Source organism: Myotis daubentonii, chromosome 3, assembly GCF_963259705.1.
Source record: "Myotis daubentonii chromosome 3, mMyoDau2.1, whole genome shotgun sequence".
NCBI classification, from domain to species: Eukaryota; Metazoa; Chordata; class Mammalia; order Chiroptera; family Vespertilionidae; genus Myotis; species Myotis daubentonii.
In genome coordinates, this window is record NC_081842.1 from 215,512,663 (window position 1) to 215,538,252 (window position 25,590).

General features: G+C 40.5%; 1 protein-coding gene across 4 annotated transcripts in view; it reads left to right on the forward strand.

Moving 5' to 3' along the window:
• RERE (arginine-glutamic acid dipeptide repeats) overlaps positions 1-25,590 on the forward strand; it is a 418,729-nt gene that overhangs the window by 14,353 nt on the left and 378,786 nt on the right. The gene's annotated exons all lie outside the window — the stretch shown is intronic.

The following is a 25,590-nucleotide window of genomic DNA, read 5'->3' on the forward strand; positions in this document are numbered from 1 at the left end:
TGTACGCACTATACATACTATATTGAATTTTGCTTTTTACTTAATATTTCAAGTCCATATTTTTCAAGCCAATACCTGTAGTTATACTTCAGGGCTTTTAAAAAAATTGTTTTTAAATTTTTTTAACTACTGCATTGTAGGACAATGTGTGGATATATACTTGAATTTCCTGTTGATGGACAGTTAAATTGGTTTTGATTCTTTTTTTTTTTTTTAATCCCTTGAACCTGTACAATTGTATAGGTTTATCTGTACAGTAAATTCTTAGGAGTGGAATTGCTGAATTAATAGGCATGTACATTTTTAATTTTGAAACGGTTAATAACTTTTTTTTTTTAATTAAATCTTTATTGTTCAGATTATTACATTTGTTCCTCTTTTTTCCCCCCCATAACTCCCCTCCTCCCAGTTCCTGCCCCACCCTCTGCCCTCACTCCCCACCCACTGTCCTCATCCATAGGTGCACGATTTTTGTCCAGTCTCTTCCCGAATCTCCTACACCCCTTTCCCCCCCAAGAATAGTCAGTCCATTCCCTTTCTATGTCCCTGATTCTATTATAATCACCAGTTCATTCTGTTCATCAGATTATTTATTCACTTGATTCTTAGATTCACTTGTTGATAGATGCATATTTGTTGTTCATAATTTGTATCTTTACCTTTTTCTTCCTCTTCCTCTTCTTAAAGGATACCTTTCAGCATTTCATATAATGCTGGTTTGGTGGTGATGAACTCCTTTAGCTTTTCCTTATCTGTGAAGCTCTTTATCTGACCTTCAATTCTGAATGATAGCTTTGCTGGATAAAGTAATCTTGGTTGTAGGTTCTTGGTATTCATCACTTTGAATATTTCTTGCCATTCCCTTCTGGCCTGCAAAGTTTCTGTTGAGAAATCAGCTGACAGTCGTATGGGTATTCCCTTGTAGGTAACTCGGTTTCTTTCTCTTGCTGCTTTTAAGATTCTCTCTTTGTCTTTTGCTCTTGGCATTTTAATTATGATGTGTCTTGGTGTGGTCCTCTTTGGATTCCTTTTGTTTGGGGTTCTCTGCGCTTCTTGGACCTGTAAGTCCATTTCTTTCACCAGGTGGGGGAAGTTTTCTGTCATTATTTCTTCAAATAGGTTTTCAATATCTTGGTCTCTCTCATCTTCTGGCACCCCTATAATTCTGATGTTGTTACGCTTGAAGCTGTCCCAGAGGCTCCTTACACTATCCTCGCATTTTTGGATTCTTTTTTCATTTTGCTTTTCCCGTTGGGTGTTTTTTGCTTCCTCGCATTTCAAATCATTGACTTGATTCTTGCGCTCCTCTGGTCTGCTGTCGGGAGTCTGTATAATATTTGTTATTTCAGTCCGTGTATGCTTAATTTCTAGTTGGTTCCCCAATATAGCATCGAGGGTCTCATTAGTTTTCTTGTAGATCTCATTAAGTTTATCGGCGGCTTCTAAACAGTTCTTGAGAGACCTTAAAAGTGTGGTTCTGAACTCTATATCTTCCTTTGACAATTTTGTCCTGTTTCTTTGTCTCCGCATTTTGTTATGCTTCCTTGGTGCACCCCCTAGTGGTCTTTGTTTGCAGTCTTATAGTTAAACCTTGATTGTTGTAGCTAATCCCAGGGAGGGTTTGACCTCCAGGCCAAGTGGCTATGAGAATCAGCTGTGTCAGCAGTGAGAGAACTTCTGTCCTCTAGGGAGGTGCTAATTTAGCCTTTGCCTGAGGCTATCCAGCAAATGCCTCTGTGCAGGGCTTGGGTAGGGCGGGTCGAACAGGATCAACAGGGTGGGCCCGAGAGAGCAGTTATGGCGGCTCTCAGTCCTGTCCCCAGGGGCTCTGCCTCTCTGAGTCCCAGCACCCGCTGCAAAGCTGGGAGAGAAAGCTGCACTCGCTCTGACCGAAGCCAGACAGTCCCGCTTCTCCCGTTTGAGTCTGGGTCCCTAAAGACTCGCCCGGATCTGGAGCTCAGAGTCTGCGACTCCCTCCTGATTGAAAACAACAACCGCGCCCTCCGCCGCCAGCCCGCTCCGCGCACTCCGCACCTCAGAATTTGACTTCAGCACTGCACCTCCTCCGAGTGTCCGTATGCGTTTCTCTTTCCTCCTAGTTGTAGGACTTCCACTCAGCCAGCGTTCCTGTGGTTCTGGGTGATGTCCCTTCCGTCTTTTAGTTTTACTTTTGAAGTAGTTGTTCAAAGCAGCAAACTCCGTCGTTAACCTATGCCGCCATCTTGGTTCTCCCTGAAACGGTTAATAACTTACCCTCCAAGATGTGCCAATGTACAAAGAGTGTTTTAGAGTTTAAATTTCCATGTTTCCTCATCAGTTCTGGGTATTTTAAGTCTTTTTTTTTTTTTTTAATGTTTTTATTGATTTTAGAGAAGAAGAGAGAGAAACATCGATGTGAGAGAGAAACATTGATCGTTGCCTCCTGTATGCACCCCAACTGGGGACCAAACACGAAACCTGGGCATGTGTCCTGACCGGGAATTGAACTGGCAACCTTTCAGTGTACAGGATGATGCTCAACTAACTGAGCCGTCATATGACCAGGCTTGGATATTATGAAAGTTCTTAATATTTGCTGATCTGACTGACAGATGATGAATGTACAGTATCTTATCTTAATTTGCATTTCTTTGACCATGAGTGAAGTTGATGTTCTTTTTATTTTTTTTATTTATTTTTTTAAAATATATTTTATTGATTTTTTACAGAGAGGAAGGGAGAGAGATAGAGAGTTAGAAACATCGATGAGAGAGAAACATCGATCAGCTGCCTCCTGCACATCTCCTACTGGGGATGTGCCCGCAACCCAGGTACATGACCTTGACCGGAATCGAACCTGGGACCTTTCAGTCCGCAGGCCGACGCTCTATCCACTGAGCCAAACCGGTTTTGGCTGATGTTCTTTTTATATATCAGAATTTTAAAATACACATTTTGTGATCTCTCAGTAATAGAGCCAGGTGGTTTATATGTTATATGTAGTACTTCTTTCTAAGTACTATTTATTTATTTATTAAAAAGACAGCCTTATTGAGATATAGCTTCACCATACAATTTACCCTTATAAAGTATATAATTTGTGGGTTTTAATCTTTTATTTTAAAATTGAGTGCTAACCATTGTTGCTTTTTTTTTTCCCCTGGAGAGAGGGATAGAAGAAACATCAGTGGTGAGAGAATCATTGATTGACTGTCTCCTGCATGTCCCCCCCCCCCAGGCTATCCCCCCTCTCCCTGGGGATTGAGTCCGAAACTAGCTTGTGCCCTGACCTGGAATCAAACCGTGACCTCCTGGCTCATGGGTCGACACTCAACCACTAAGCCACACAGGCCACATGCTTTATTATTTGTAGTAAAGCTATCAAGCTGAACTGTAGGTCCTAACTTTTTTTCCAAGCTCATCGGCCTATTAGATCCATGATATGAAATGCAACTTTTCCTGTTAGTTTTCCAGTCTGTAGGCCTCTCTTACCAGTGCCAGTCAGGCAGGCTAGCTGGGTTCTAAAATGGAATTATGCATGACAACTGCTTTGGAATCTCAGTGCTTTGGTACTGTTGGGGAGTGATTTCTTTTAAATAATTTGTAGTTAAAACTGATTTCCAACTGCCAGAGGTGATACAAACTTTTCGACTTTTTCTGAAAAAATTTAATTACGAAAAAGACTTCTGAGGTAAAGAAAATTTTAAAATGTGATAAGGGTTTAAAAGTAGTTTTTTTTCTTAAAGATGGTATATTCAACTCCTTTGTTACTCTGGTCATTTTTTATTTCAGAGATTTCTTAATGTCTACTAAGTGTGTGTGTGTGTGTGTGTGTGTGTGTGTGTGTGTGTGTGATGATTACATTGCTTAACTTTACGAACAGTAATGATCTGGTCTGCATGTAGTTCACTTAGGATTCACTGATATTTTCGTGTGGAGAAAAGCATACTGGTAATTTGTTACACTGAGGCTCTTACAGTCAGTCCTCTGGCATTGCTCCCATCTGACAGGGTCCCCAGCCGCTCCTGGCCAAGTCTGTATGGGACCCTCATCTGTATGGTTGTTCCACTTGGGAAGAAATGTTGGCAGAGGCTCAACCAGTAGATGGTTTTCTTTTGCTTTTGATAGAACCAAATGTTTCATTCTTTTTCTTTGATTTTGTAAACTAATGCGTTAAACATTTAGTTTCCTGTTCTTAGTAAGATGTCCTTAAAATTGTGATTTTCTGTCTTTTAACCCCTCCCATCTTCCATTATTTTTTCATCTTTTTATGCTTCTCCCTTTTTTTTTTTGGATTGGTTTGGTTTCAGTTCGGTAAATTAGTGTCTCCTCTTTTTTACACCCTTGACATCTCTTGTTAACAATTTTTTTCCATGTTTTAGGGTTTTTGTTTGTTTGTTTTTTACTACTGTAAAGTCTCTTGGCTTTTGGGCTGTAATTTTTATTAAAGTGGATTTTTCCTTGGGCTTTTAATTAGATTTTCTTTCTCTTTAGTTCCTCATAGGGAGATTGGGTCAGTGGCATGAATACTTAGGATGAGACTAATGTGAACATTGAGTGGCTTGAAGATGATAGCATTTAGATCAGTTTGTGGATATTTCCATTTCCACTTGAGGGCTGTTTCCTGACTTAGAGATATTGTCCTAAAAAGTACCAAAATAAAATTCTTGCATATATATGCATTTGAATCAAGGTGAAATATGAGAATAGGGTAACTTATGGGGGGACAGTATAAATCTAGAAACAATGTATTGCTAAGAAATGTGATGTTGATTTGATAGAATAGCAGGGTCTTTTAAGCATACTATGTATGTGGTATGTAATTCATGTTTTTTTCCTGCTTCACCAAAATGTCCTGAACCATGATAGCATATGAGGATTACAAATAAACTCAATATATGTCTCCTATTTAGCATGAGAAGATCTGGACCCTGATTGCCTGTGGGTTTGAAGTATGATGAAGTGCCCTGCTTCCTTAGCTGTCAGATGGCAACAGTAGTACATATACTGAAATGAAAAAAAAAAAAAGATAATGGAATTACTTTGAAAATATAAACATGTTCTGCAAATTGGAAGTGTTTTAGCGATCTTTTTCTCAGGAACTAAGGGCTGTTGCAGCCAACAACCCTAATCTAGTCATATTTATGCTCTGTAACATTACCTAGAGAAACCCACTGTTTTCTTTTTAAATTTTTATTTACTGAGTTAGAAAGAGAGAGAAACAGAGAGAAACATGGATTTGTTGTCCCACTTAACTTATACATTATTGGTTGCTTCTTGTATGTGCCTTGACTGGAGATTGAACCTGCAACCTTGGCATATTGGGATAATGTTCTAACCAGCTGAGCTACCCAGCCAGGACTCCACTGTTTTCTTGATGTGTTTCTTGCACCAACACTACATGCAGATGTATATGTTCCAGATATTTTGATGCAGATACTACTAAGTGCTCAGTAAGTGTTCAGCTATGGTAGAGAACTGTTTTGTTCTTTGGTGTTTTGTCATAAAATAGACTTTTGTTTTCATTTTATGACACGAGACATTGAAGAGGCATTTTTATAGCAGTGATAATGCACGGCCTTTTTATTTGAACAAATTCAGCAATTTTTGAATCTCGGAAATCTGTAAATATACTCTTTTGTGTGTGGAAAAATACAATGGGGTTGACATCAATATGTCTTTGTATGAGTTAGGAAGAAGAGCAGGTAACAGTTTTTCCTGCCACCTCAATCATGGGCCCAGAAACTCTTCATAGAAAGATATGGAGGGAGCTAGATTTCAGGCCATTTCTCTCTCTCAGGAATGAATCTCTGAAGCTTTTTTTTTTTTTTTTTTAAATATATTTTATTGAAATTTTACTGAGAGGAAGGAAGAGGGATAGAGAATTAGAAACATCAATGAGAGAGAAACATCGATCAGCTGCCTCCTGCACACTCCCCACTGGGGATGTGTCCTCAACCAAGGTACATGCCCTTGACTGGAATCGAACCTGGGACCCTTGAGTCCACAGGCCGACACTCTATCCACTGAGCCAAACCGGTTAGGGCTCTCTGAAGTTTTTTTTGTTTCCTGGGAGTCAAAGGTTAATCTGTAATTTCAATATGGTTTTTTTTTTTTTTTTTTAAACTATCCTGAATCAGGCGGCAGTTATCTGGGTAAGTGCCTCTTCTGATGAAGTGCACTTGGTTTGGATATTTGGGGTAATTTCTCCTCTTAAAAATTAAGAAGTGGCCATATTTATATTTATTCTCTTAGAATACAGGGTGGGGAACCTTTTTTTCTGCCAAGGGCCATTTGGATATTTACAACATTATTCTTGGGCCATACAAAATTATTAACTTAAAAATTAGCCTGCTATATTTGGCCAACCATTTAATTAACTCACCCTTAATGCCTTGGCAGGGTCACACCAAATTATTTCTCAGGCCTTATATGTTTGCCACCCCTATCTTAGAAGAGTACAGGTGTACAAAGTCCTTGCATCCCCCAGTTCCATTTTGCTTGGGCCTTGCCTGCCTTCTTGCAATTTCCTAGGATGCTGATTGCCAGCCTTGCTGATGTGGGGCTGGTTTTGAAATCCAAGCATCTTTTGAGGATGTCAAAGGACTGAAAAGGAGGCAAATGTTAAGTTTGCAAAATGCTTGCAGAATACCGCATGCTGTTGATATGCTTACTATAGTGATTTACGATCTTTGGAAATTTAGGTCTTTGATACAGCTGTCATCAAGGTGGGCCTCCGGCCCAGTCTGTGCATTGCCCTTAGATGATTCAGTCATAAAAATAGGTCTGTGCTTCTCTGATGTACTCTCTTTCCCCGCCCCTCACAGCTTCTTTAAACCGTGAAATTGAGGAAAAACACTTGGTGCAAGACACCACTAAAAAGAATCTAACATCTGGGGGAAGTGCTAGAGAATTGAATGTTGCTAAAGCACCAAGGAGGGAGGAGTTTGACCTATTTTGAGCTCATATGTGACACCTAAAAACTCCAATGACACTGAGTTGGCATAACTGCATTTTTGAGGTTTGACTTTATTTTAGATGCAGTGATAGTTGTCTGTCTCGGAGTAACTGTATGTGCACCCGTGGCACCGCCTCACAGTCACTTACAGAGATGATTTAAGAAGGGCTTGAGGCTCCTGCCCATGGTGTTAACTGAAAAAGAAACTGTGGCCATTTGATGTGGTTCTGGACAGAGACCTGTTGTTTGTATTACACTGAGTTAGAGGTCAGTATGTGACCTCTCATTTCTCTGTTTCAGTGGATATTTAAGAAGGTCCAGCCAAAACCGGTTTGGCTCAGTGGATGGAGCGTCAGCCTGCGGACTGGGGGGTCCCGGGTTCGATTCCGGTCAAGGGCATGTACCTTGGTTGTGGGCACATCCCCAGTGGGAGATGTGCAGGAGGCAGCTGATCGATGTTTCTCTCTCATCGATGTTTCTAACTCTCTATCTCTCTCCCTTCCTCTCTGTAAAAAATCAATAAAATATATTTAAAAAAAAAAAAAGAAAAAAAAAAAGAAAAAAAAGAAGGTCCAGAGTAATGGATGACTGTGAAATTAGCCAGATTTGTATTACAAAGTGTATTTCAGAGATGAGGTATACCTGTTGTGCTTGTGGCTACCTGTTTCTGCTATCAATTACTGATGTTTATTTTAATTTTAATTTTAAAAATATATTTTATTGATTTTTTTACAGAGAGGAAGGGAGAGGGATAGAGAGTTAGAAACATCGATCAGCTGCCTCCTGCACACTCCCTACTGGGGATGTGCCCACAGCCAAGGTACATGCCCCTGACCGGAATCGAACCTGGGACCCTTCAGTCTGCAGGCCGACACTATCCACTGAGCCAAACCGGTTAGGGCTGATGTTTATTTTTAGATGTAGAGGAAAAGTTATACACTTGGGACTCTTTCAATTATAAACTTACGGGTTATGGAAAGGTAAAAGTTGACTATTAAGTGAAAAAGGGCCCTTCTAATTTATCTTTTTCTGTGATGCTTAACCTGTTCTGATGATAAATTCTGAGAGGATTATTCTAAGTTTATAATGATGATGTACTTTATTTATCCTTAAAGCATTACTGACAAAGTTTTTTTTTCCTTCATATTTTCTGTTTTGCTTGATTTTTTAGAGAATTATAAGTTGAAACTCATGTCTTTTTCTTCTCAAATATGGTAGACGCCCTTTTCTTCTCTAGTTCCTATGGGTGCCTAGGAGTGATGAGTTCAATTTGAAGCAGATTTCAGAAGCGGCATACTTTTCATGTACCTGTACTAATTATGAAAAGGAAAACTCAATCTTTATTTTTAAGATGTTTTTATTGATTTTAGAGAGGAACAGAAAGGGAGAGAGATAGAGAAACGTCGATGTGAGAGAGAAACATCAGTCTGTTGCCTTCTGCATGCACCCTGACCGGTGATCAAACCCACAGCCTGGGCATGTGCCCTGACCAGGAATTGAACCAGCAACCTTTCAGTGCCTGTGATGACACCCAACCAACTGAGCTACACTGGCCAGGTCTCAATCTTATTTATTTTATATTTTTAAAGGAATAGGCAGGTGATTAATAAATGAAACGTAACAATTATAGAAATGATGTGTAATTTCAGGCCATAGCTTCTCGAGGCTGCTCTCATCAAAGTCTCCTTTTCTCTGGGCAGTGGCTATTAATAAGGGAGCATCTGAGTGACACAAGGGGCTTGTCCATTCATTTGGAGTAACTTTTTTTTTTTTAGTGTCTCTTGCAGGGCACTATACTAGGCACTGGGAACATAAAAATGAGTAAGGTGGGTCCCTGCTCTCAGAGTTCATGACCAAAAGATGGGAACAGCCCAGCTGGTGTGGTTGAGCGTTGACCTAAGAACCAGGAGGTCCTGGTTTAATTTCTGGTCAGGGCACGTTCCCAGTGTGGGGCATGCAGGAGGCAGCCAATCACTGATTCTCTCTCATCATTGATGGTTCTGTTTCTCTCTCCCTCTCCTTTCTTCTCTGAAATCAATACACACACACACACACACACACACACACACACACACACACCACCAACAACAACAACACAAGGATCACCTTGGGGCTTTATTAATTAAAATCCAAGCTGTTAGTCATAACTTTTACCTCCATTTTTCTCTTACTGTTATTAAGTTTATTCATTCATTTGTGGTGTCAAATAGATTTGTTATTTATTTGTATTTTTATTATTTGTTAGATAATGTACAGGATGATGGGGAGTCTTGCAATGTCGGGGTGTTTGCCTGCATTCGGAATAAATAAATGAAGTCTTTTGTGTAGGGTGTTTTTTGTTTGTTTGTTTTTGTGCCTTTAAGTATGTTGCATTATCAGTGTATATGCTCTGTTGCCTGTCCCAAAAAGGCATGTAAATTCAGTCCTGATCATGGTGCTTAAACCCGTAGTTTCAGAGAGAACCAGCTGGCACTGAATTCTATCTGACTTAAACTTCCACCCAGGATCTGTCAGATGGCAAATAGGTTTGGATGTGTGTTTTCCAACTTTAATATTGATGTAAGTGGGATAAACAAGAAATAAAAATTATTACATTTGGTTTTACAACTGGGAGGCAAACCTTGCAAGAATACAACATTTATAGATTTCTAGAACAAAAGTGGACTGTAACCAAACAATGTAACTACTCATTTTTTAGCATAACGAATATAGATCAAATTCAGGTTAACTAGAGCTTATTGTGGATTAGAGAAATTGACTAAGGATTCATTGAGAAACTAAGGGTAGGCCCTGAGGAAATCGGTACTGTTTGACTAGGAACTGGGAGAGCGAGTTAGGACAGTCCAAGCAAGGCTCAGCCTGAGGCAAGAAAGAGTGTGGTATGTGCAAGGTCAAATAAAGAGTCTAGTTCAGGGTTGGGCAAACTTTTTGACTCGAGGGCCACAATGGGTTCTTAAACTGGACCTGAGGGCCGGAACAAAAGCATGGATGGAGTGTTTGTGTGAACTAATATAAATTCAAAGTAGCCAAAACCGGTTTGGCTCAGTGGATAGAGCGTCGGCCTGCGGACTGAAAGGTCCCAGGTTCGATTCCGGTCAAGGGCATGTACCTGGGTTGTGGGCATATCCCCAGTGGGAGATGTGCAGGAGGCAGCTGATCGATGTTTCTCTTTCATCGATGTTTCTAACTCTCTATCTCTCTCCCTTCCTCTCTACCTCTCTCCCTTCCTCTCTGTAAAAAATCAATAAAATATATTTAAAAAAAAAACACAAAACAAAACAAAAAAAATAAATTCAAAGTAAACATCATTACATAAAAGGGTACGGCCTTTTTTTTTTTTTTTTAGTTTTATTCATTTCAAACGGGCTGGATCCGTGGGCCGGATCCGTGGGCCGTAGTTTGCCCACGGCTGGTCTAGTTGGAGTGAAGAATCTGTAGGGAGGAATGAGGTGAGGTAAGTTAGGTGGACCAAACGATAAAGGCTTGGGATGCTGAGCACAGAATTCCTGTTGGTACCTAAAAGAAATGGGGAGAGAAGTAATAAAGTAGCAGGGCAGCCAGAGATGTGGAGGTCTGAGTGTTTTGGGCCCCTAATTTGTAATATAAGGATAGGAGATGTGTTGGCTAGCCCTGGGAAAGACATGTGTGTGCACTTGTGTGCTGTGTTAAAATTGCTTCTTGTCCCTTCTGTATTTGGTCAGACGTAGGACAGACAGTAGGAAAGAGACATAGCTGCAGGACAAAATAGGCTTTTAGAAATGAAGTGATTGACGTATCACTGTTAGCTTTTTATGATACATATTTCAAAAGCCCTATCGTCAAATTGAAGTAATTTTAGTTAAAAAATAAAAATTATAAATTATTAAGTTCATGTATGATTCAGTTTCATCTCCTCTCTTGCCTCTCACCCCAAACACTCACTGTAGAGGTTTCAAACTTATTTCCTCCCCTTTTTTCTTTTTTTAAATTTACTATCACCTATTTATTCTTCGGGTATTAGTTTAGGCATTATTTCTCTGGAAAACCTTTCCCAGGCAGGGTCGTACCCAGCTGTGCTCTCCCTCCCAGGGCTCCTGTACTGTCCTGAGACATCACTTCACACTGCACTGTCGTTGCTCGCTCAGCCCTGGAGCTCCGAGAGCTCAGGGACTTAGTCTTGTTTGCCATTGAGTCCTCATCTGCCAGGGCGGGTCAGGCACATGTCACATGGCTAGTAAATATTTGAGCAATGTAAAGGGCTCATTTGTCATTGTAATTTATTTTCTTTTTAAAACTTAACATCTCATATTATGTTTCTAATGTATATATTCCTTAAGTATTTTCCTGTAATTGGGCATTAAAATTTTTCCCATGATTATTTTTCCTACATATTTAATGCTGGTACCATAAACTTCCTTGTACATATAGCACTTCTTTTTTCTTTATTTCAGTCCTCATCCGAGGATATGCTTTTTATTGATTTTAGAGAGAGAGGAAGTAAGGGAAGGAGGGCGGGGGAGAGAGAAACATCAATCCATTGCCTCCTGTATGAGCCCTGACCTGGGATCAAACCTGCAACCCTGGGAATTGAACCCAAACCTTTGGTGAAGGGGAAACACTCAGTTGTCCACCTGGCCAGGGCCAGCACTTATTTTTAATACTTTAAATTAAAAATGATAAAGGCAAATTATACACAAAGCACATTTTATTCTTAAGATATATCGTGTTTGACTTCATAGTGAGTAGCCTATAAAATAGCATTTGCCGAAACCGGTTTGGCTCAGTGGATAGAGCGTCGGCCTGCGGACTGAAGGGTCCCAGGTTCGATTCCGGTCAAGGGCATGTACCTGGGTTGTGGGCACATCCCCAGTGGGAGATGTGCAGGAGGCAGCTGATCGATGTTTCTCTCTCATCGATGTTTCTAACTCTCTATCTCTCCCTTCCTCTCTGTAAAAAATCAATAAAATATATTTTAAAAAAAAATAGCATTTGTTTTTGTCCAGATTTCATTTTTTCAAAGAAAGTATGCCTCTGTTCTTACTCAAATGAAACAAATTATAAAGTGAAGCCAGTGTGTTACTTAGGGGAGAGAAGAGACACTGTTGGGAGTTTTGAGTAGGGTATTTGGGGACAGCTTCTCTGAAGAGGTGACATTTGAGTAAGGCCTTGGTAAGGAACCGTGCGGAGATATGGGGATAGAGCATTCCGGACGGAGGGAACTTTCTGCCCAGTACAAAAGTCCTGGGGTGGGAGCCTGCTGGCATGGTCAAGGAACAGTGGAACCCTGCAGAGTGGTGGCGGGCGAGATCAGAATGAGAGTCAAGGGCCAGGTCTTACAGAGAGCACAGGAAGGCCTCTGGCTGTTACTCTAAGTATAATGGGATGCCACTGGGTCAGGGGTCTGACAGATTCTCATTTTCTCTAACCCACTGGCTGCTGTGTAAAAGTTAGGCTGCTGCCAGTCAGAGTGGAAGCAGGGAGTCTGGTGGGGAGGCTATTTATTGCAGTAATACAGGTGAGACATGGTGGGGGCTTGGGTAGGGTGGGGGTGGTACAGGTAATGAGTGGTCAGGTTTGGGATTTGGTAAAATGCTGTATCCTGAGAAGAAATTTTTACCACTAGCTAAAAAAAACCAGCTTAAGGTAAACCTCTTGTTGAGAATATCAGTTAGTAGTGTTCAAAATGCCATTTTCTTCAGAGTATTTGGTGTATTTTGTATCCTTGACATTACTAAATTGGTGAAGTGGGGAAAGGAACCAGGAAAGGTATGGGCTGGGGCTTGATTGTGTTGGTAATCCATTTGCTGATGGAACAAGAAAGATTCCATAGCAGCAGATGTGCAAATTTTCATCAGTAATGGTCATTTATTTAATATACAGGGTATGTCTGAAGAATGTATGCTTGGCTAAATTATATACTGAATTCTGATGCTTAGTGTGATTGTATTCTGTATCTGTTTAGTATTAACTGTGAAATACGTATATTGCAGCAATAATAAGGAACACAGTCAGTACCTTTCTGCTGTTATCAAAATCCACTAACAAGTTTTGCTGTGCTTGACTGCTTTTCATTGTTACACTTTATGGTTTATATTAAAGCTGTAGATGTAGATGACATCCATTTTCTAATGCTTTCTCAAGGCTTTACAAACAATGAGGTGGTATTTTGAGTAAACATCTGTTTACTCCATAATAATGATAGATGCCAGACAGGTTATGGTTTGCTTTGATTCTACTCTGTGTAAGGGTTTTAGCCAGGTAGAGAAAAGTATTTGACAATGTTCTTGAGCTTTGTGAAACTTACATTGGCTTATGTGAATGCTTCACACAGATGCCCACTTTTCTTTATTGTTTTAGCTCTAGAAAGACATTAGCTTAGCCCTGGCTGGTGTGGCTCAGTTGCTTAAGCATCATCCATGGACCAAGAGGTGCCGGTTTGATTCCTAGTTAGGGCACATGCTTAGGTTGAGGGTTAGATCCCCAGTAGGGGTGGTGCAGGAGTCAGCTGATCAATGTTTCTCTCTCCCTCCCTTCCTCTCTCTCTCTGTAAAATCAATTAAAGAAAAAATATATATTAAAAATATTTTTATTGATTTCAGAGAGGAAGGGTGAGGGAGATAGAAACATCAGTAATGAGAGGGAATCATTGACTGGCTACCTCCTGCATGTCCCACACTAAGGATCGATCCCACAACCCAGGCATATGGCCTGACAGGGAATTGAACTGTAACCTCCTAGTTCAAGGTCAATGCTCTACTGAGCCGTGCAGACCGGGCCAGAAAAGATATTTTTTTTTTAAAAAAGAAAGACATTAGCTTAGCCCAGGGACATCCTTTAGTGTAGGAGATCCTGTGAAAAGTGGGTGAAGGTACTTCTCAAGCTACTAAATTGAAATGGAGTGTCATTTTTTTCAAAATTTGGTTTTGGGAGTACAAAATTTAAAATTAATGCTATATGCTGTTCACAAGATATTAAGTCATAGAGTTGAGTGTTTATTGGTTTTCGTTTGCTTCTTTTTAAGGTTGGGATTTTAAAAAATATTTTTTTAATTGATTTTTAGAGAGGAAGGGAGAGGGAGAAAGCGATAGAAACATCAGCGATGAGAGAATCCTCGTTCGGCTGCTTCTTACATGCCTCCTACTGGGGTGGGGATAGAGCCCACAACCTGGGCATGTTCCATGACCAGGAATTGAACTGTGGCCTCCTGGTTCATAGGTTGATGCTCAACCACTGAGCACACTGGCCAGGCTAGGGTTGGGGGTCTTTTAAGATAGTATTTTAGAATCTAGTTTTCTTTAGCTACTTAAAAATTTAGAACAAGGATTTAGAAACTTTTTTTAGGTAGCAGATCACTTTATTAATCTGAGGAAAACTGTGGACTCTTTCCAGAAAAAGACACAAACATATTCAACAAATTTATTCAGCATATGTTTATTGACTGGCTATTTTCTGCCAGGTACATTTATACTAGTAGATGTTTAGGATATATCAGTGAACAAATAGAAAAAAGAAAAAAAGAAAACCTAAGTACCCTGTCCTTGGGAAACTTATATTCTAGTATAGCCAGCAAGCAAGAAACATAATAAATAAGAACAGTATGCATTATATTAGAACTAGAGGCCTGGCGCACAAAATTAGTGTACTCTGGGGGATGGGTCCCTCAGCCTGGATTGCGAGAGGGTGCAGGCCAGGCCAAGGGACCTCACTGGTTCAGGATCAGGGCCAGGGAGGGACGTGAGAGGTTGGCCAGCCAGGGAGGGGTTGCAGGAGGGCTCCAGGGCGTATCCGGCCCATCTTCCTCAGCCCTGATCGGCTGGATGCCAGCAGCAAGCTAACCTACTGGTCAGAGCGTCTGTCCCCGGTAGTCAATGCACGTCATAGCGACAGGTCGACCGGGTGACTATCTGCCCCCTGGTGGTCAGTGCATGTCATAGTGAGCAGTTGAGCAGCCTTAGCATATCATTAGCATATTATGCTTTGATTGGTTGAATGGCCAACTGGACGACTGAGCACTTAGCATATTAGGCTTTTATTATATAGGACTAGGGGCCCGGTGCACGAAATTCGTGCACTGGGTGTGTGTGTGGGGGGGAGTGTCCCTCAGCCCAGCCTGCCCCCTCTCACATACTGGGAGCCCTCAGGTGTTGACCCCCATCACCCTCCAATCGCAGGATCGGCCCCTTGCCCAGGCCTGACGCCTCTGGCCTAGGCGTCCGGCCCGGGCAGCGGGGACCCGCAGCTGCAGCGGCCCCACGATCGTGGGCTTTGCTTTAGGCCCAGGCAAGGGACCCCTAGCTCCTGGGACTGCCAGCTTCGACCGTGCACAGCTCCCATCGCTGGCTCCACCCCTACTTCCTGCTATCACTGGCCAGGGCGGAAAAGGCACCTGATTCTCCGATCATGGCTGGGGGGCAGGGCAAAGGCGGCTCCAGGGCCGCCTTTGCCCTGCCCCCCAGCTCTTAGCTCCCCCCTGGGTTTCTGATCACTGTCAGTGGCAGGGGCTTCTTCCTGCTTTCCCTTTCGCCTCCCTGCATTGTGCCTACATATGCAAATTAACCGCCATCTTGTTGGCAGTTAACTGCCAATCTTAGTTGGCAGTTAATTTGCATATAGCCCTGATTAGCCAATGAAAAGGGTATCGTCGTACGCCAATTACCATTTTTCTCTTTTATAAATAGGATGTGATAAGTGCTATGGACAAAAGAGAATATGGAAGGGAAGGATGGTGGTGGTTGTGATTTAAATAGGGGAGTCAGGATAGTTTCATAGAGGGGGTGATAAAATTAGGCATGTGGAGTTCTGGAGTTGGAGCATTTCAGGCAGAGAGGAGTATCCAGCACAAAGGCGGGGGCAAGGAAGACGTGGTCAGAGCAGGACAAGCAAGGGGAAGAGTGGTGTGTTCATTTCTTGGGGCTGCCTTAACAAAGCACCGTGGACTGGGTGATTTAAAACAACAGACATTTATGCTTTCATAGTCTGGAGGCCAGAAGGTGAAGGTGTTGGCAGGGTTGTTTCCTTCTGGAGGCTCTGAGGGAGAACCCATTCCTTGCTTCTCTCCAGCTTCTGGTGGCTGCCAGCAATCCTTGGCTTTCTTTGGCTTGTAGACATGTCACTTGAATCTCTGCTTCTGTCTTCACATCTCCTTCTCTGTCTTACCTATTCTGGCTACCATTGGATTTAGGGCCCACCCTAGGGTATTAAAAAGTCTGAGAGAAGAACAATCAGCCACAAAAACTGCTGAGAAGAGATCAGCGCAAAAAGAAAGCCCGAGACAGTGAATGATTGTAGTTGGTCCAAGTGAGAAAAATGTATCAAGCAAGAGTGGGGGAAATGAATGTCTCAAAAATCTCCTAAACCAGGTCACAGTAGTACTGGGAATTGATTTTTGTATTTAGCACTGTGGGGTCAGAGGTGATCTTGACAAGGTTAGTTTCAGTGGAGTGTTTGGGTGGGTTTAAGAGAGAATGAAAGGATAATTTGAGAAAGTGAATATAGCACCTTTTGGGAGGATATTTGTTGTAAAGGAGACTAGAGAAAGGGCTGTATTAGTGGAAATTAGTGAAGATAATTTTTTTAAGACAGGAGAAATAAATAATAGAAGTACCTTACTACCTAAAAATTTTGTATAATTTCAGAGGAGTAATAGGTCCCCTGAATCTGTTTGTGAACCTGCAATTTAGAACTCTTGGCCTGTAACTTGTCAGTACAACCATGGGGCAGCAACTTCACTTATTCCCCTGAGATTTCTCTTTTCATATTAAGAGTTTGCATGGTCAACCCTAACGGGTTTGGCTCAGTGGATAGAGCATCGGCCTGCGGTCTGAAGGGTCCCAGGTTCGATTCTGGTCAAGGGCATGTACCTTAGTTGCGGGAACATCCTCAGTAGGGAGTGTGCAGGAGGCAGCTGATTGATGTTTCTCTCTCATTGATGTTTCTAACTCTCTATCCCTCTCCCTTCCTCTCTGTAAAAAATTAATAACATATATTCGTTAAAAAAAGAGTTTGCATGGTCTGGTAATTAGACCACAAGGAATGAAAATTTCTAAATGTCTTCAATTTTTCTTATAAGGAGTAGGCCTTTGTGCAATTTTATTATCTTACACTTAAAAAAGATTATTTTAGATGTAATACTTGCTCAGGCACTAATTATACATGAATTTAATCTTTATAGTAATCCTATGGGGTATTATCCCCATTTTACGGTGTAGGAAATTGGAGGCACAGAAAGGTTCAGTAACTTACCCAAAGGCCCTTAGCTAGGAAGTGGCAGAGTCAAATTTTGAACTCAGATAGTCACATTCCAGAGTCTGGTCTCCTAACCACTGCAGTATGCTTCATGGCTTTGTCCCAGGTGATAGGTAATGAATATAATAAGACTAGAGGCCCTCCTGCGTGGGGATTCTTGCACTGGTGGGGGGCGTGGCCTGCAGGGATCTGAGTGGCTGTGGACCTGCCCTCTGAGTGGCTGCTCCCTGGTCCGGCATCTTCGGTGGAGCCAGAGTACTTGCCTCTCCACGGGACCTGGGTTGGTGCCCGGCTGGGCCCACGGATAATAGCACTGAGAGGCGGAGTAGGCCTCAGTCCCGTGGCGGCCACAAACCCGCCTCCCATCCTCCGGGGTCAACTCTGTGAGCCTAGTGGCCTCGGTGGCGCTGTGTGGCCTGTAGGCATCCGGAGGAGGTGGCAGGGAGCAAGGAGGAGGAGCCTGGGGCAAGGAGGCGATGATCGCAGCCGGGGTCCCTGCCCTTCGGCCCAGGGTTGCAGTGGGAGCAGCCGCTCATCCTTGGTCAGCCGAGTGGTGCTCTCACTGTGGTAGTGCACTGACCACCAGGGGACAGCTCCTTCATTGAGTGTCTGCCCCCGTGGTCAGTGTGCATCATAGCGACTGGCTGACCCGTCATTCTGGTGGTTCCACCGTCCGGTTGCTGGGCTTTTATTATATAGGATTATTGTAGTTTTTATCCCAAGCACTTGAGAATAGCTGCTTTTTCCCCAGCATATTGGTGAACATCCTTTCCCATTGTATAAAAGTTGTTGACTGGCACAGAGATCTACATTTTTTATTTCCAGCAGGTGAAATTGCTCCCTCTTCACCTCTACTTTATTTTTTTTTGGGTCCGTTGACAATGAAGCTTGATATTTTGGTGTACCCTGGATGCCACTCTTCTCTTGAATCAGATGACCTAAATTACTCACTGTTTATTACAGAGTGGTTCAAGTATGCCTTTGGGGATCTAGAGTTAAAATGGATTTTCTGAGTCAGTGTGGCTCGAAGAGCATGTTAGTAAGGGTCTCCTAGTCCAGTTGGGTCATGCAGACTCCACTTGCTTTTGGTGTAGGTTGTGTACACCCCCCCCCTTTTTTTTTTTTACCATGCAATCAGTCTTTGTTTCCTGAGATAACTCAAGCATATTCTTCTCCCTGTAATCTCTACCCCACAGTGGACCAGCCAGAGCCAAGAAGTAGGGGGGTAGTACACAGGAGGGTAGAGAATTCCAGGGCACAAGTCAAATTAGTGAGTGAGATGATATTGGAACCCAGTTTTCTTTTAATGTCTAAAAAAAAGTTATTTTAAACAGTATAAGTACTTTTGTGCAATTATATACTTTTCATCATTACAACGAACGTATAATGTTTCATGCATGTTTTTTAGTTTTTACTATTGTCGGTAACACTGTATGGATCTCCCCACTCACCCTTCCCCCCAATAAATATCAAGTGCCATTGTTCTAGGCCAGGGGTGGGCAAACTTTTTGACTCGAGGGCCACAATGGGTTCTTAAACTGGACCTGAGGGCCGGAACAAAAGCATGGATGGAGTGTTTGTGTGAACTAATATAAATTCAAAGTAAACATCATTACATAAAAGGGTACATTCTTTTTTTTTTTTTTTAGTTTTATTCATTTCAAACGGGCGGATCCGGCCGGCAGGCTGTAGTTTGCCCACGGCTGTTCTAGGCACTGAAGATATATGGTAATGAATAAATAGAAAAATAATTTTTGCTCTCAATGAGCTTATAACAGATAATTATCTTCTCATAGTTATTTCCGTAGGAAAAAGTATAAGTGAGTTCTGATATTACAAATAAAATTGTTCAGTAACTGCATTTCTAAATATTAGAACAAATTTTCTTTTAAATGGTAAATAAAATGAAGTCTTTTACAGTATTTATTTTCTTTTATTAAAATGTATAGTGTTTGCTCCCTTACCATACAAGTGCTATCAAAAATTAAAATGAATAGGGACCTCTAAAAGGAAGTGTTTTAAGTATCCATTTTTTATAATTAGACAACTTGGTAAATTGCTTTTTTTCATCAATCAGGTAAAAAGTACAAATAGGTCTTGTAATTTTTTTTTATATTTTATTGATTTTTTACAGAGAGGAAGGGAGAGGGATAGAGAGTTAGAAACATTGATGAGAGAGAAACGTCGATCAGCTGCCTCCTGCACACTCCCTACTGGGGATGTGCCCGCAACCAAGGTACATGCCCTTGACCAGAATTGAACCTGGAACCCTTCAGTCCGCAGGCTGACGCTCTATCCACGGAGCCAAACCAGCTAGGGCAGGTCTTGTAATTTGGGGCATGGCTGAGAAATGTTTTTTAAAAATAATTTTTTTATTGATTTTAGAGAGAGAGGAAGGGAGAGGGATAGATAGAAATAGCAATGAGAGAGAAGCATCAATCACCTACCTCCTGAATGCCTCGTAATGGGGATCAAGCCCACAACCCAGGCATGTGTCTTGACTGGGAATGGAACTGTGCTGTCCTGGTTCATTGATTGATGCTGAAGCACTGAGCCACATTGGCTGGGTGATAGTAATTCTGGTTTGATTCTATTTTAAGTCATTGAAGTAAGGTAGGTTTGGTATAATCTTTAGGTAGTTTATTAAAACGAAGGGGGAAACATGAGGTTCCTACAGTTAGTGTCTAAGTCAGAGTAAGTAGAACTGAAATCTAAAAGATGCTGACGGGAAGAAAACAGGATCAAAGGACCAAAGGTTCTGTTGAGGCGGGAGGACATATGTATTTGAGTATTCAGATTGCTGGGGCCTGTGTTTGATAGAATGGAATGCCCTAAATTGCTAGTTTCATATATGGAGCATGTTGTGGCTGTGCAAATGGATGGCTTCATGGAGTGACGGTAAAAATCACTGGCGATGAGCATACCTAGGAACCACATATCTGGCTGTTAGAGGGGCATATCTTCTTGTTGCTCTCTTGATTTTGGTAGGACCCAGGTGAGAAGGAAGATATTGAGCAGATGGTAAAGACTTCCAGAAATGGGGGAAAGGACCACCAGAGATCGTTCTGTTAACACTCTGTGGTATTTCTTTTGTGTAATTTCTTTCTTTTTATCTCATTGTCTTTGAATATCATTGAAAAATGGATGTAGTATTTTATAACTGGCTTTAAACAATTTTTATGTTTTTCTTTAAAAAATGTTTATTAATTTTTAGAGAGAAAGGAAGGGAGAGGGAGAGAGAAACATTGACCAGCTGCCTCCTGTATGTACCCCCATTGGGCATTGAACCTCCAATCTGGGTATGTGCCCTGGAATTAAACCAGCAACATTTCCGTGCATACGATGTCGCTCAGCCAACTGAGCCACACCAGCCAGGGCATGTTTTTCTTACTCTATAAAGTGGTAGTAGATGTTCATTGCATAAAAGTCAGAAAATAGGGTTAAAAAGAAGAAAATAAAAAAGCATCCATATATAATGTTAGCTATTTGGGATATACTCTTCCAGACTTTTTTTTCTACAGAGGCTGTATAAATACATTTTAAAAATGGTATCACATTGCTCTAGCTCAGCGGTTCTCAACCTGCGGGTCGCGACCCCTTTGGGGGTCGAACAACCCTTTCACAGGGGTTGCCTAAGACCATCGGAAAACACATATATAATTACATACTGTTTTTTGTGATTAATCACTATGCTTTAATTATGTTCAATTTGTAACAATGAAAATACATCCTGCATATCAGATATTTACATTACGATTCATAATAGTAGCAAAATTACAGTTATGAAGTAGCAACGAAAATAATTTTATGCTGGGGGTAGGGGAGGCCCGGGGAATGTCAAGGGGTGGTGGGGGGGAAGGAGACATATATAATACTCTTCGTAATACTTCAAGCAATAAAATAAAATTAAAAAAAATAATTTTATGGTTGGGGGTCACCACAACATGAGGAACTGTATTAAGGGGTCGCGGCATTAGGAAGGTTGAGAACCACTGCTCTAGCTGGTTCGGCTCAGTGGATAGAGCGTTGGCCTGGGGACCAAAGAGTACTGAGTCTGATTCTGGTCAAGGGCACATACCTTTGTTGCAGGCTTCTCCCCGGCCCAAGCACTGGTTGGGGCACACGCAGGAGGCAACCAATCGGCGTGTTTCTCTCACATTGATGTTTCTCTCTGTCTTTCCCTCTCTCTTCCACTCTCTCTAAAAATCAATGGAAAAATATCCTTGGGTGAGGATTAACCAAACAAACAAACAAACAAAAGTATCATATTTATATATTTTACAATTACTGCACATTCAGTAAAACATGAGTATTTTCATGTAATTCATGTCAGTAAACATACTTTCAGGATTATTTTTATTTCTGGCTGTTAGAGGGACAGCTATATGGTGTATATGGGGAAGTTATATGAGTTTGCTATGATTTACTGACTAAATCTAATTATTATTAAGCATTTCTAATATCTGCTATTTTTTTTTTTTTTTTTTACCAAGTTGTGTATTGTGTCTTTAAATAATGGTTGGACGGATGGATGGATGGATGTTTTTGGTGGGTGGATGGATGCACTGAGAGTCAACAGTACTGAATGGTTGTTTTTAAGAACCTGATTTGACACATAAATGATGGAGGCCAATTCAACTGCGTAGCTAAGGCCACACACATGAACATTTTACCTGTAGTGTGAACTTTCCAGGGTTCTTGGAATTGATATTTTTGCAGGAGAGGAAGTTGACCATGTTAGCCTGGACCAGAAGATTTATATTAAAAATGCTGGATGCTTAACAATTTGGAATTTATTTTGCCATGTTTACCGCCAGATATTCTCATTTGCCTTTCTTTAAGGAGAAAGGATAGTTGTTGACTTTTTTTTCTTAATTAAGCATTAAAAGCCAAATTGGGCACATAGAGTCATGGCAATTACATAAATTGCCTTGTGTTTTCTTTTTTCTTTTAAATATATATTTTTTTATTGATTTCAGAGAGGAAGGGAGAAGGAGAGAGAGAAACTTCAATGATGAGAGGGAATCGTTGACCAGCTGCCTCCTGCACACTCCCCACTGGGGATCGAGCCTGCAACTGAGGCATGTGCTCTGACAGGGAATTGAACCGTGACCTCCTGGTTTATAGGTCAGCGCTCAACCACTGAGCCTCACCAGCTGGGCTTTTTTGTTGTTGTTGTTAATCCTTACCCGAGGATATTTTTCCATTGATTTTTAGAGAGAGTTGAAAGGAGGGGGAGAGACAGAGAGAGAAAAAAACATTGATGTGAGAGAGACACATCAAACCCGGGATCCTTCAGACTGAGGGCCGACACCCTATCCACTGCGCCAAATCGGCTAGGTTCCTTGCATTTTTGTGTACGATGTACTTGGGAACAGTACATGTGTTTTGCAGAATGCTTTGATTGAAAATATTTACATAAAATGAACACAGTGAAATAACTAATTTATTGCTCAAAATAAATCTGATTCTAAAGATAGGATTGGACTGGAAAGACTGATTACTGACTTTTTCACATGACTTCTTCAAAGCACTATTCTGTAATGAGTTTTTCCTTATTTGTTAACTTGTTTATTATTTGCCTGTGACTTCTCCACATACACTAGAAAGCAAGCTACAGTTATATTTACCACTGTGTGTCTAGTCCCAGTTAATAAAGACTGTTAAATGAATGAATCAATTGTATTGGATCTGTTTTCAATACATTTAAGTTACTAAATCGATTATTGACTTCTTTTAGAAGAGTCATTTTCCAGATACACATGAGTAAGATGAAAGGAAGCAAAGGGTTTGTCTGCGGTGTTCTGGTGATAGAGAAGGATAATCTGGGACTCCAGCTTTTACCTAAATAGTATTCTTCCTTCTAAATCACCTAGGTAACAACCATAACTCTGCCACTTTGACCATTGCAACCTTTGCATATTTTTCTAAGTTTTGATTCAGAAATAGTAGTTCTTATTCTGGTGCTACTTTGATGTATTTAGGGCAGCACTGTGTAATAGAAATTATAAGGTAAGCTTTAACTACAAGCCACATTTTATAGTAGCCACATGAAAAAAAAAAACAAAGGGTGGAATTAATTTTAACAATATTTTATTTAGCTCATTATGTCCAAAACATTATTTTAACATGTGACTAATATAAAAATTAATTAAAAAAATTTTTACTTTAAACATTTGAAATCCATTGTGCATTTTACACTGATATGTCAGTTTGGATTAGCACATTGCAAGTGCTCAGTAGCCACATGTGGCTAGTGTTTACTGTATTGGACACTGAAGGTCTAAGAATCATTTAAAAACAAAACTGTGAACCAAAACACCAATAATATATGTGATGGCAAAGATAATCCATTTAGTCTTTCTGAGGATAGCTTTAATAGTTTTCTTTAAGGTTATTTGACAGATAAGTTCATACAACAATAGTTTTTGCTACAGGCTGAATTTATACATTGAATTGGTGAAGAATTTAACCAGGATAATAAAAATATGTTATAGATTTTTAAAAGTTCCAGCAACCCTGAATCTTGGTTACTTCTGTTCTCTCCTTTTTAAGTATTTAAAAAAGGGGGTAGAAAGGATCTAACTATATCTGTAATTTTATTAGTTGCTTTAGGGGAAAGGATTTGAAGCATATATGGCAAAAGGCTAACTTTTGTTATTCTGGGTGGTAAATACATGGTGTCCCTTATCTTCTCTAATACTTGCCTGTATGTTATATTTTATGAAAAAATGTAAAGATGGCCCTAATTGGTTTGGCTTGGTGGATAGAGCGTCATCCTGTGGACTGAAGGGTCCCAGGTTCGATTCCGGTCAAGGGCATGTACCTTGGTTGCAGGCACATCCCCAGTAGGGGATGTGCAGAAGGCAGCTGATCGATGTTTCTAACTCTCTATCTCCCTCCCTTCCTCTCTGTAAAAGATCAATAAAATATATTTCTCAAAAAATGTAAAGATCTAAAAAACTGGATTCATTAAAGTTAAAATGTGAGTGAGAACATGATTTGATGTGCTGTATAGTCTGGAGAGGATGTGCTTGTTCTTTTACATAGGACCATATTCCTTCTTTTGTCTCCAGTTACTAGTGAGTTGCAGAAAAATGGTAACTTACTTTCAGTAACTGCTTTCTTTGGATGAGACTTGTTATAAAAGATATACCATCTGGATACGATTTAATGTAATTTCACATTATGGTTATAACATTTCAAAGAATGTAATATTTCTTAGACATCTCTATTTAGACAGATGTTTGACTTGTAGGTCTTTAAACTGAGATGTCAAGTAGTAGTGACATTTTTGGAGTTTGACTTATTTAAAAGCTTAAAAGAAATAATTCAGTCAACAAAATTTTTTTAAAAATTTGATTTTGGGTTAAAGGTACAGATCAGATGTTCATTTAGTCCGTAGAAATAGGCCTGGATATGTATGCGATTCCTTGATAGAATCTCTAGTGTACTTTGTAAAATTTTATTTGTTATGATATTTTGAATAGACAAGGTAAAACAGTATCATATGTTGGGGACAAAATATTTGAAGTAGTAGTAAGTTTCAGTCCAGTGTAGAAATGGTTTAAATTGGGGATATAATTAGGAATTATATATATTTAAGATGTATAATTTGATGATTTTGTATACATATACATTATGAAATAATCACCACATTGAAGCTAATGAACATATTTATCACCTCAGATAGTTACACTTTGGGGGGGGGGGGTGAGAACACTTAACATATAATCCTCTTGGTAAATTTCAAATATGCAATAAAGTGTTGTTAACTATGGTAACATTGTTATGCATTTGTAGAAGTATTTTTTCATTGGACAAATATTTATTTGTTAATGAGTACATATAAAACAATGGAAACCCCTGCCTTCATGAAATTTATAGGGATAATAGCTGTTTGCCTTTTGTTGTCTTTTCTTTCAATATCTTTTTCTAATCATATGTATTAGAAAAAATTTTATAGCTTTTCCTAAAACAGTATCTGCAGCATAAACAATTTCTTACAATATTATAGTCTTTTGTAAACATCATTTTAAAGTGCTTCTTGGCCCCAGCTGGTTTGGCTCTGTGGATGGAGCGTTGGCCCGCTGACTGAAGGGTCCTGGGTTCAATTTCCAGTCAAGGGCACATGCCTGGATTGCTGGCTCCACCCCTGTTGGGGGGCGTGCAGGATGCAGCCGATTGATGATTCTCTCTCATCACTGGTGTTTCTATCTCTTTCTCCGTCTCCCTTCCTTTCTGAAGTCAATAAAAATATATTTTAAAAAAATGAAAAAAAAAATGCTGCTCTGCCCTGGCCAGTCTGACTCAGTGGGTGAGAGTGTTTTCCTGTACACCGAAAGGTCTTGGGTTCAATTCCAGTACAGGGCACATACCTGGGTTGTGGGTTTGATCCCTGATTGGGGCACATACAGGAGGCGACCCAT